Below are 11646 nucleotides of genomic sequence, written 5' to 3'. Positions count from 1 at the left end.
AGAAAAATATCTGAAGGTAACCTGATACCTACGGGAAGAGGACACATGACCAAGAGCAGTAGTGTCACTCAAGTAGTGTTGCCATCTCAACACAAACCTATAGTTTTTCGAATAGAACGTATACCATTTAATGACATTAAAACAATCGGCATAAAACGTGAAAGAGAATAAGCAAAAGGTGGGTTATCTGTGTTAACACATAAGGGAGATATGAGGCTGTAAAGCTAAGAAATTATGGGGTCCATACAATGAAACGAACAAATGTACAACAAGAACAAGACTTTATAAGGAACAAATGTACAGTAGGGAGTAACCACAGCATGCAGACCATCCAGTGACTAACAAGCTTGATATGTCATATCGAGTGTGCGGCTAAGGGCGAGAAATGTATGTATTTTGCCATACTATCTATGGCTTTTCTGCTGTATGTATTGGTAACTTGAATGCAGTGTGTTTTATCTTCATCGTTGTCTCACTTGCTAAATATACGTTCCCTATACTCTCGACTGACACCTATCACAGGTCATTAAGCTTTGCAAATCGATTCTGACGTACTTTCTTGTCACAGATATGATATTTTTTGTGCCACAGCTTTCCTGTAATCTTTTCAGTCGCTAGGCCATCTTTTCTGTGGTTTGGAAGCCATGCAGGATTTTATGTAGTATTGCAACCTCAAGACTGTGCGTTTTATAGCTCTCGGGAATGGTTTTAGATACCGATTCCCCACAAACGCCATTGGAATTGCTGCTTCACATTTGTGCATTATGTCACATAGGACTTCTTCTTTCTACGGCTACTCTAACATGTGTCCTTTTTGGATTAATCCTGTATCAAGCCTGTTAGTCACTTGATGCTCTCCATGCTGCAGTTTACTCCTTACTGTACATTTCTTCCTTGTAAAGTCTTGTTACACATTTGTTAGTTTCATTGTAGAGACACCATAATTTCCTAACTTTACAGCTTCATATCTCTCTTATTTGGTAACACAGATAACCCACCTTTTGCTTATTTTCTTTCACGTTTTAAGCCAATTGTTTTAATGTCATAAAATCGTGTACGTATCACTTGAAAAGCGATAAGTTTGTGTTGGGATGGCAACACTCCTTGTGTGATATTACTGCCGTGTTTTTGGTCACGTGACTCCCTTCCCTAAGTATCAGGTTACCTTCACACATTTTTCATTTTCTGGCTTTTTCCGATGTTTTGGGGGTATAACTCGCAACAACATCTCCTGGGCACTGCTTGGTGTATGGGAGCGCGGTGGCTCAGTGGTAGAGCGTTCACCTCCGGTGCTTGGGGTCCCTGGTTCGATCCCAGCTCGCGCCGTGTGGACTTTGTGGTGGGCAAACATCGTGCTCGTGGGTTTTCTCAGGGTTCTCCCGTTTCCTCCCACTTTCTTCATTTCATTCATTTCTCATCTTCACCGTCTCCTTTAGCCTAACCGGCATAACCGTGGGACGTAAAACTTAAAGATTTCATTTCATTTTTTGCTTGGTGTATATATATTATATGTAGCGGGTAAACAAGGCATTTCCGCACTGAGTTACTACCACTACGAGGATTAGCGATCCACTATTAGTCAGGGTACCAATTTTCATAAATATCTAGCTGTCACGATTCACATACGTCCCTTGTAAGCAAATACTGGTATCTAGGTCGTAGTAAATTTTCTTTCTTATGTTCCTTTCATTCTTTCCGTACAGTTTTCAGTGTGTAATAGTAGTTTCTGTACTGTTAAGAACACTTAATTAAGCACGGTAAGACAAAATTAATCTATGCCAGAAAAGCAGAGAAAAGTATAACTTAAACCGTAAACGTCTACTGAATAAGACTTAAAATTTTCAAACATCTTTGATTCGAAATTCAGATATAGCATCAATGGCCTTTCAAAATAAGAAGGTTTAGGAAGTTCTCTTTTGAATTCACTCGCTTTGACAATTTCTATAATTCCATAAATAACTGTGAAAAGAGCTTTCCGTATAGAAACAGCTGCAATGGACGGAGTTTCGACTTATTTCCTCTAGAATCACCTTGAAGTTCAAGCGTCGCCTTTGTATTCTTGGAAATCAAAAGACAATTCCCAGAAGAAAGCAAAGAGAGAATCCTCTTAGAACCTAATGTCAGAGAAATTGAATAAAAGAAGATTTTAATGTCAAATGTCAGAAAGTATGAATAATGACAAAAGAATCAAAACTTCTTTAGTACAATCGAGACATTTTTTTTTTTATCAAGAATAAACAAGCTTCTCATAGCATTTTATACCCTTCTGATCGGGAAGTTGTCTTATAGAAAGCATTTGATAGAAAATTATATCCAATTACCTTTTTGAACATTTTCATATGTTCAAAATTTAAGTTTCAGAGTAGCTAAAAGAAGCTGTATTCTCTTAGTTATTTAAAATAATGGAAAATAAAACCAGTTGAGAATGCTTCAAGAGTATTGCCAGAACGAAATTTAAAAAAGAATTATTTTTTCTTATTAACTTCTACAGGCTTTATACCAATTGTTCTATGTACTTTATTATTATACTCATTAAACAATTCTTGTAATATATCTATCCATTTATAATTTCGTTCAGTACTAAATTTTTTCCACATGTTTTGTGTAAGAGTTCTGTTAAGATGTTCTACGATATGTTTTTTTACGAAGACACATGTACAAAATGGAGGGCTCAAAATTGAAAAATTCGCAAAATATCATCTTTCTATTATTTATGGTTCCCGAAATACGGCTCCTTGGGGAATGATTGCCAGTTGGCCATCTGCCACCGGTTACTATTTGGTAGCAAAATGTTCACCATCCTCTTAGGTATTGCTCAACATCAATACGATATCTCTATACCTTACCGTTCCCGAGATATGGCTTCTTAAATCTCCCGAAATCGGAACTTTTTTGGCCAATATCTCGGGAAGGGAAAGACTGACGCAAAAAAAATCCCATCACTTCTTTGTTTTAAATGCTCTAATAGAGGGTTCAAAATTCAAAAATTCGCAAATAACACACACACACACAAACACTAACACAGACAATTCAGTAACGAACTTTTATAGTTCGTTGCATATAGGTTGAATAAATGCAGGGCAATTATATGAAATTGTTGATTGAATAAATGCAGGATAGATTTTACTAAAGTGTATGAATTGAATAAAAGTAGAAGAATTTCATAAAATGTATGGATTGAATAAACACAAGACAGTTTGAAAAAAAAAAGAGTTGAATCTTTCTTGGTGACATGATTCAAATAAATCAGCCAGATGAAAATATTAGCTTCCAACGTTTCGAATACAAACATTACATTCATATTCATGGATTGTTAAGACCGGAGATATCCGGACGTAGGGTAGTTCTACGAAGAAAAAAATATGAGTTGGACAAGTGTAGGACAGCTTTACGAAAACTCTTGGATTGAATGAATGGTTTTATAAAAGTAAATATTAATTGAGTAAATGAAGGTCAATTTTATAATAAAATACGGATTTAGCAAATGCTGGACAGTTTTATGAAAATTATGAGTTGAAAAAATATAGTATAAAAAAGTATGGATTAAGTACATTCAGTACAATTTTACGAAAAGTATGGACTGAATAAATGCAGGACAATTTTACTAAAATCAGCAGAAGCCTGTTTAGAAAAGACTGAACAATGACAATGTTCAAGAACTTCTGAACTGTGTAGAAGTCCATCCTGAAAAATTGATTAGGTAATGTCCAATCTGATGTTATGCTTATAGAACTAGAAATTAGTTGTCTATCCTAGTTTTGGATTTAAGTTCATAAGGAACATAATAAGTCGGGAGACAGAATCTGGAAAAGTCTCCAAAATAAGTAGTAGGATTAACACGAGAGAGTAAACGCAACCGGAAGTCCTAAATCATCAAGTTCACTATCCTGATCATTTCTAGACCACCTGTCTCTTGATATAAGCGGAAGTTCCATCCGTACACCCCATTTTCCTTGTACTGGATCTAAAAAATGAGCGTTTCTAATAAAAGGCCACATCTTCGAAACTAATCAATATATTGATGAATTTCTTTTTCTGGTTTGTGTTTTACAATTTTGTCTATTCGTGCTTTGGATAGGTCCAACGGTTTTTCGGAAAATTTAACATAAACATTAAGAAATGACACGTTTTGTCCTTAATATTTCCTCTTTCGCTCTATATATCCCCAATGAGATGTGATATGGAAGGAACATTCCTTGTTAAATTTGTAGAACGTAAAATTTTCTTTCAAACGGTACCAATGTTGTTAGGTTTACTTCCAGAAGTAGCCGTACAACGAGGTAAGTTTGAAGGCAAGTGCGCTTTTATTCGAATGGTGATACTCCGGCATCACTGAATTTCAGCTCAGTCAATAAAGTCGTTTCGGAGATAAAAGCTGATTTTTTTTAAATATATGAAGAACAGTTCTCGCCATTCTCCCTTGAGCTTTCCTGCACTGTTCTGATCATTTCTAGAGCACTTGATACAACCGTGCATTCCACCGATAGAGGTAAAAGAAACCTCATAAGTCACATCTTGGCAAGTCACTCGAGCAATGGAGTGTAATTCCGGTGGATTCCACCATTATTTATATTTATACCTAATATAGCATTTAGACTGTAAATTTTTATAAATGTATCATTTGAAGCAATTAAATTTTGTAAGTGGAGTTGAGTTGATTTTAGTTTAGCGTCCCTTTCAGCAGCGAGGCTATATGAGACGTGGACCTACTGATTAACGTGGAATCCGAACCACATGAGCTCCCGCCGGGAATCGAACCCGGGTCTCCCACGCCAAAGGCGCGTAAATTTTGTAAGTGGAGAACCAAGATGGTGGATGCAGGAATAGCTTATTGGATTTGGCCATATAGAAACTTGCGAGCAGAAGACATTGAAGGAAATTGTTGAGTCTGTGGTTGATAGAAACCTATTTTGAGAAGGTATTTCAAGACGACTAGCTCGGGAGAATAATACTTTCGGAAGTAGGAACTGAGTACACAGTTCTGATTGGTTGGCGTTATCCGTATCTTGTCACGTAGCATAAATATAGCAGAAATCAAACGCTAGTTGATGTAGCCCCTTGTGGCCGGGCGTACGAGTAACGGAAATCGTTTCTGGCGTGGGTTCAAACCCAGCCCAATGAAAGTTTTTTTATTTTATTTTAATTTTCTTAACACTTTTTTCATTAAAATAAGATGAAAATAATACTCAAAAAAGTTATTTACTCATGTGTAGATAAGTAGTAGTAGTAGAAACGGGTTAGAAGCTCCGCAGGGCTCGTTTTATTCCACCTTGACCCCCATGATATAAATTATATGACAAAACAGCTGGCTAGGATAGCGTGCGAGAAAAACGTACTTCCGAGAGTATTACTCTCCCAAGCGGGTCGTATTTCAAGTGGACAATGCACACATCATGATCGGTTGCTTTTACTATCTTCAGTTAAATTTAACTAGATGAGTATGTGTTCCGTGTTCAGCTTAATATTCTCTTGTTTCATGTAGTTACAGATGTTGAATGAAGATTGGAAAAATGACAGAGGAAAACATTAAACCTGTCTTTGTTCTACCAGTAAAGATTGGAACAATGACAGAGGAAAACATTAAACCTGTCGTTGTTCTACCAGTAAAGATTGGAACAATGACAGAGGAAGACATTAAACCTGTCCTTCTTCTACCAGTAAAGATTGGAACAATGACAGAGGAAGACATTAAACCTGTCCTTCTTCTACCAGTAAAGATTGGAACAATGACAGAGGAAGACATTAAACCTGTCCTTCTTCTACCAGTAAAGATTGGAACAATGACAGAGGAAGACATTAAACCTGTCCTTCTTCTACCAGTACAGATTGGAACAATGACAGAGGAAGACATTAAACCTGTCCTTCTTCTACCAGTAAAGATTGGAACAATGACAGAGGAAGACATTAAACCTGTCCTTCTTCTACCAGTAAAGATTGGAACAATGACAGAGGAAGACATTAAACCTGTTCTTGTTCTACCAGTAAAGATTGGAACAAAGACAAAGGAAGACATTAAACCTGTCCTTGTTCTACCAGTAAAGATTGGAACAAAGACAAAGGAAGACATTAAACCTGTCCTTGTTTTACCAGTAAAGATTGGAACAATGACAGAGAAAGGCATTAAACCTGTCCTTGTTTTACCAGTAAAGATTGGAACAATGACAAAGGAAGGCATTAAACCTGTTCTTGTTCTACCAGTAAAGATTGGAACAATTACAAAGGAAGGCATTAAACCTGTTCTTGTTTTACCAGTAAAGATTGAAACAATGACAAAGGAAGGCATTAAACCTGTCCTTGTTCTACCAGTAAAGATTGGAACAATGACAGAGGAAGGCATTAAACCTGTCCTTATTCTACCAGTAAAGATTGGAACAATGACAGAGGAAGGCATTAAGCCTGTCCTTGTTCTACCAGTAAAGATTGGAACAATGACAGAGGAAGACATTAAACCTGTCCTTCTTCTACCAGTAAATATTGGAACAATGACGGAGGAAGACATTAAACCTCTCCTTGTTCTACCAGTAAAGATTGGAACAATGACAGAGGAAGACATTAAACCTCTCCTTGTTTTACCAGTAAAGAGGAAATGAACTAGCTTCGTTAATTGAGATGCTTGCATGTTCTGCCAGAAGAAGGACGCGCTTTTAAGCATAGGAAGTTCTTCTGATATAATGAAAATCAGAAAAACCTATCCCATTCGAAAACTCTACGAGACGGAAAATGAAGTTCTTGATAGACTTGCCTCTCATATTGACTATTTGGAGGAGAAATGTCCCAAGTCGTATTGCTAAACTTGTTCATCTTTGTGCATCAAATCCAGCTTACAAAGACTTGAAAAGCAAAGGCAAGGTATTGTTGCGAGTTCTGGTAAATCTCGGCTCGTAACTTCAAACTCTTTTCCAAAGACCAGACTTGAAGTTCCCCAAGTGAATTTGACGCAGTGGATTTTTTGTCGATAACAAACCCATCGATGAGGATCTCTTCACCAAGTGTTAACAAAGTAATGTGAGAGTAATATCAAAGAAACTGCCAAGGAGGATCAAACTGTTCACTCTCGGGTAGCTGCTTTAGACCTAATTACGTATGAAGCAAAATACTACTTCATCTTGCCTGCTAAAATGGACAAGCAGTTGAAGGCAAATCCGGAAAACTCCTCAAAGAACAATCGCTTTGACAAAGCATTTTTGGATTTGTGCATGACAAGATTTGAAATGTGGCGACGTGTATTCGCTTTGTAGTGTGATTGAATGATATCAGAAACTTCTAGGCGATCCATCTTATGCTGCTAACAAGTTGCAAGAGAAGTTGCTGTGTTACTATGGAAATCGAATTTGTTTTGTTCGTCCTCTCGACCAGAAAAAATTGGCCTCTTATCTTCCCATCTGTACCATCCGAAACTGCTGTTCAGGTTGTAGAATTATTCCAGTCTGCTAATGAAAAGACAGATATCGAAGAATAGTTAGTAATATCGTCAGAGTTTTCCAACCAGCAGACGTTTCTCGCAGCCATAAATTCAGTAGCTAAAAAAATACAATCAGACATAGCATCTATGCCCGCCCACGAGAGTTATAACAACATAGATGAACAACATGCAGGAGCTGTTGTCCCTGATAGTTTGTATATGCTTATCCAGTTGCTATTGATCAAGAAGAATCTGAGGTTGGCTATACCACTGTATTAGGCCTAAGTATTGTACAAGATATTGTGTATGTTGCATGAAAAGGAAAATAAAACTAACACCAAAGCATATTTCATTTTTAGATCATTCGTAGGATTACTTCATTTTTAGATTATTCGTAAGAGTGTTCGAAAATCATCTTGACATTGATATAAGCACTTTGTTGAGAACATTCTTATATTCTAAGAGGAAATTAAACAAAGAAACAAAAGAAGTTCTTGTGCCCACATCTTTGTGTCACTTTAAAAATTTTTTACCATCCTTCTTTGTTCGTTTTTCCTTTAAATTTTTACTAAGGTGACTCTGTCCCCCTCACGTCCTCCCTCCTTTCCACCCCTGGGGGAGAGTGCATTGAACATTTGTAATAATTATAACTAAACTCGGTGAGTTTCTGACATTATACATGTATTTTTATGCATGTATCTTCATTATATGAAATGCAGTGGTCGTTTATAATCCTGACAATCATTTTGAAAAACTCTGTATAATTCAACTTATGTAGTGAAACTGTTACATTTTGAAGTACCAATGTCAAACATGAAACACACAGGGAAAAGCACATACAGTGTGAAATGAAGATAGGAAAACATTCATTTCGCTTTTAGAATACTACGAGGAAAATTCTAACAAAGCTCTTCACTTGCACAAAACGTTAAACATGGCAAACGAAAACAAAAGCAATTACTCATCAGACATAGTCTACATGTATATTTGTGTTTGAATAAAGTTTTCAGAAAGCACTTCTGATTTTTTTTTTTTTTTTTTTTCAAGTGAAGAGAAACAAGGGCAGATAAAAAGACAGGTGTGAAACACCGAAACCTGTTAAATATTCATTGACTGTTAGATTTCCAAGCGAAAAGGAAGGAGAAAGGCTTTTATCAAACATTCAAACGTCACACAAAGCATTTGGGGGTTGAGAGATTTTCAGAAGTTTATCTCTGTATTTGGTAGTTTTTGACTTTTTCTTTTTCTCTCTCTCTCTCTCGCAATCTCTACTGCAACTGCAGTAATACAAGGAATTCTCTTGGTAATTGCAAGCGTTTTCCCCAGAATACCACGTGCTTATTTAAACAGTCTAACAACTCAAGAGACATGAGAAACAGTAATTATTTTCCCCTTGCACACACAGATTTTTACAGCATTAAACACTGCAAGCTCTACAAAAAAATAAAACGAAATAAGAGCAAATATGTACACAAATTATCTATATTATTTTTTCTTATATGTAGCTGCTAATTGTTATAACAATCTTTTAATATATTTCTTGCTTTAAGCATTGATGATCAACATGCACGGAAGTGCATGGCAGCCAAGTTCCACGAAGCAAATGAAAACTGGCCTGCACTGCCGTAAGCATATTATACACGAACAAGAGTTTTGGGTAAAATCGCCGATTTCGAGGCTTCGTAAAAACGATTCTATTAAAAGTAGAAACATGAAATTTAGAATGTTAGGAGATATCTCACAGTTGTACCCATATGCCAAATCTCACATTCCTACCTTCAACCATATTCGAGTATTGGACCCCCAAAATATGCAGTTTTCAGGCTCACTGACTCACTGACTCACTCATCAAATTGATTAGGTACTTCCCAATTAGATAGAAACGTGAAACTTTGTATAAAGGTACCCTATAACAATTGGAGTATGGAAAAAGTCCAAAATCTGAGGAATGTTCTATGGGAAATTTTTTATGGTCAAAAAACTGTCCTTAGCCAGGAAAAAAATCGTTTCTCTCACTCACTCATCAAATTGATTAGGTACTTCCCAATGAGATAGGAACTTGAAACTTTGCATAAAGGTACCCTATTACGACCTAAGTATGGAAAAAGTCCGAAATTTGAGGAATGTCCTATGGGAATTCTTTTATAGCCAAAAAAACTGTCCTTAGCCAGGAAAAAACTCGTTTCACTCACTCACTCATCAAATTGATTAGGTACTTTCCAATGAAATAGAAAATTGAAACTTTGCATAAAGGTACCCTACAATAACTTGAGTATGGAAAAAGTTCGAAATCTGAGGAATGTGCTCTGGGAAATTTTTTATAGGCAAAAAACTGTCCTAATGAAGTTTTCGAAGAAATGAGAAATCCAATTGTTCGAATTTATGTGAGACTAGCAACAAAATGTAACCGATTTAGTAAATATATTGGTATCAGAGTTATATTATAGTTACCACAGTCGTTATGTAAAAATGTTCTTAATACTTCGTGTCTCTATCTGTGAACAGTGAGAATCTCTTACGTATCATCCTTTTCATCAACAGTGAATTTCGTGCCTTTTGCTCTTCATATTTTCTGAATTTGTCCTTCGGGGGTTCGCCCCCACACCCTCGCCTTTGCTCGTCCTACTTCCTCACACCTTTTAAGCTTACAATTCCCGAATTTCAAGTTTCTTTTCCTATTTCAACTATCTAAAAGATAAGATTTTGTATTCCAGGAAAACGCCTATATAAATAACATGGTGATTCCTTCATCTTCCTTTAGACTCCTTAAAAATTAAAAATATTCAATTTTAGCAATTTTCCTGTTGGTTAGACCCGGGAGGATACAATCGTGCCAAATTTCATCATTCTAACCCTGCCGGAAGTACCTAAACATTTCGGGGTGTAGAAGACGTCCAATATAAATAACATGGAAATGGTTTTTCTGTTCCCCATAAAACCACTCTAAATTTGGATATTTTCATTTTTACTGACTTACGTAGGTAATACTAACGAAAACGTAGAAGCAAACCGAATTTCACGTTTGTATTCCAATTTCAAGTACCTAAAATATGAGATTATTTGTCCAAAAAAAGGCCTATTTAAATAGCATGGGGAATTTCTTCATCTCCCCTTTAGACTCCCTAAAAATTAAAAATATTCACTTTTGGCAATTTTTCTGTCGGTTAGTTCCGAAAAACTACAATCACGTCAAATTTAATCATTGTAGCTCTACAGGAAGTGCCGTATAATTTTGGGGTGTAAAAGGTGTCGCATATAAATACGTACCATGGGAAAGATTTTTCAGTTCCCCAGAAAACCACTCTAAAGTTGGAATTGTCTATTTTTACTGATTTACTTAGGTAATACTAATGAAAACGTACAAACATACCGAATTTCAATTTTTTATTCCAATTCCAAGTTCCTAAAACATGAGATTATATTAAAAAAAAAAAAAAAAACACCCATTTAAATAACATGGGAAAATTCTTCATCCCCCTTCATCATTTCAACTTTCCACGTCAACCGGAAGCACCCCTTTAATTTATGCCAGTTCATGTAGCTTAATATACAGTTAGGATATGTTGGTGGCAAATATTATTAAGTTTACAAGCTTTTTGAAAGGTGTATATAATTGGAAGGAAAACCCGAGGCAGTATGAAACTGCGCAACATGCGGGTCATGTAATGAACTCCGTAATTTCGCAATATGAAAAAGTAGAGAACAACTAGGTATATTGAAACACCAGCTATGTCTAGTGATGTAGCAGCGAGGATTCAGCATCAAGGGTTTTGGGCCCTGTTGATACTCTTTGTATTTAGGCAGTGAAAAATGAAATGTTAGCGATCGTGATTTTGTAGTTCGGGCAAATGAATTGGAATCTCGTTTGCACATAACGCTCTGACTGATATTTGATAGAATAAATCCTCCCCGCTGTTCTAATGGCTAGCATGTGCGCCTTTCTTGTACAGGTCTTGGGTTCGATTCCCAGTGGGAGAGCCCTTGGGAACTAATGTTGTATGTGACACATTATGACTCCTTTAAAAATGTACAATTTTAAATTTAAATCCAGCAATATGCCACAATTGAGAATTCCAATATACGATATTGACATGGGGAACTACAAAAAGAAGTGAAATATGAACAAAAACACCAGAGGTGCAAAAAGTGCAGCCAAGTTCGTCAGCCTCAAAAAGTGTTGAGATGAGGATGGATGAGCCAACTTCCTTGGCCACTGCATCTGAAAGGGACACTGGAACTTGGCG

The sequence above is a fragment of the Thermobia domestica genome, chromosome 2, assembly GCF_964235325.1.
Source record: "Thermobia domestica chromosome 2, izTheDome1.hap1.1, whole genome shotgun sequence".
NCBI lineage: Eukaryota > Metazoa > Arthropoda > Insecta > Zygentoma > Lepismatidae > Thermobia > Thermobia domestica.
Note: the sequence above shows the minus strand (reverse complement) of the source record.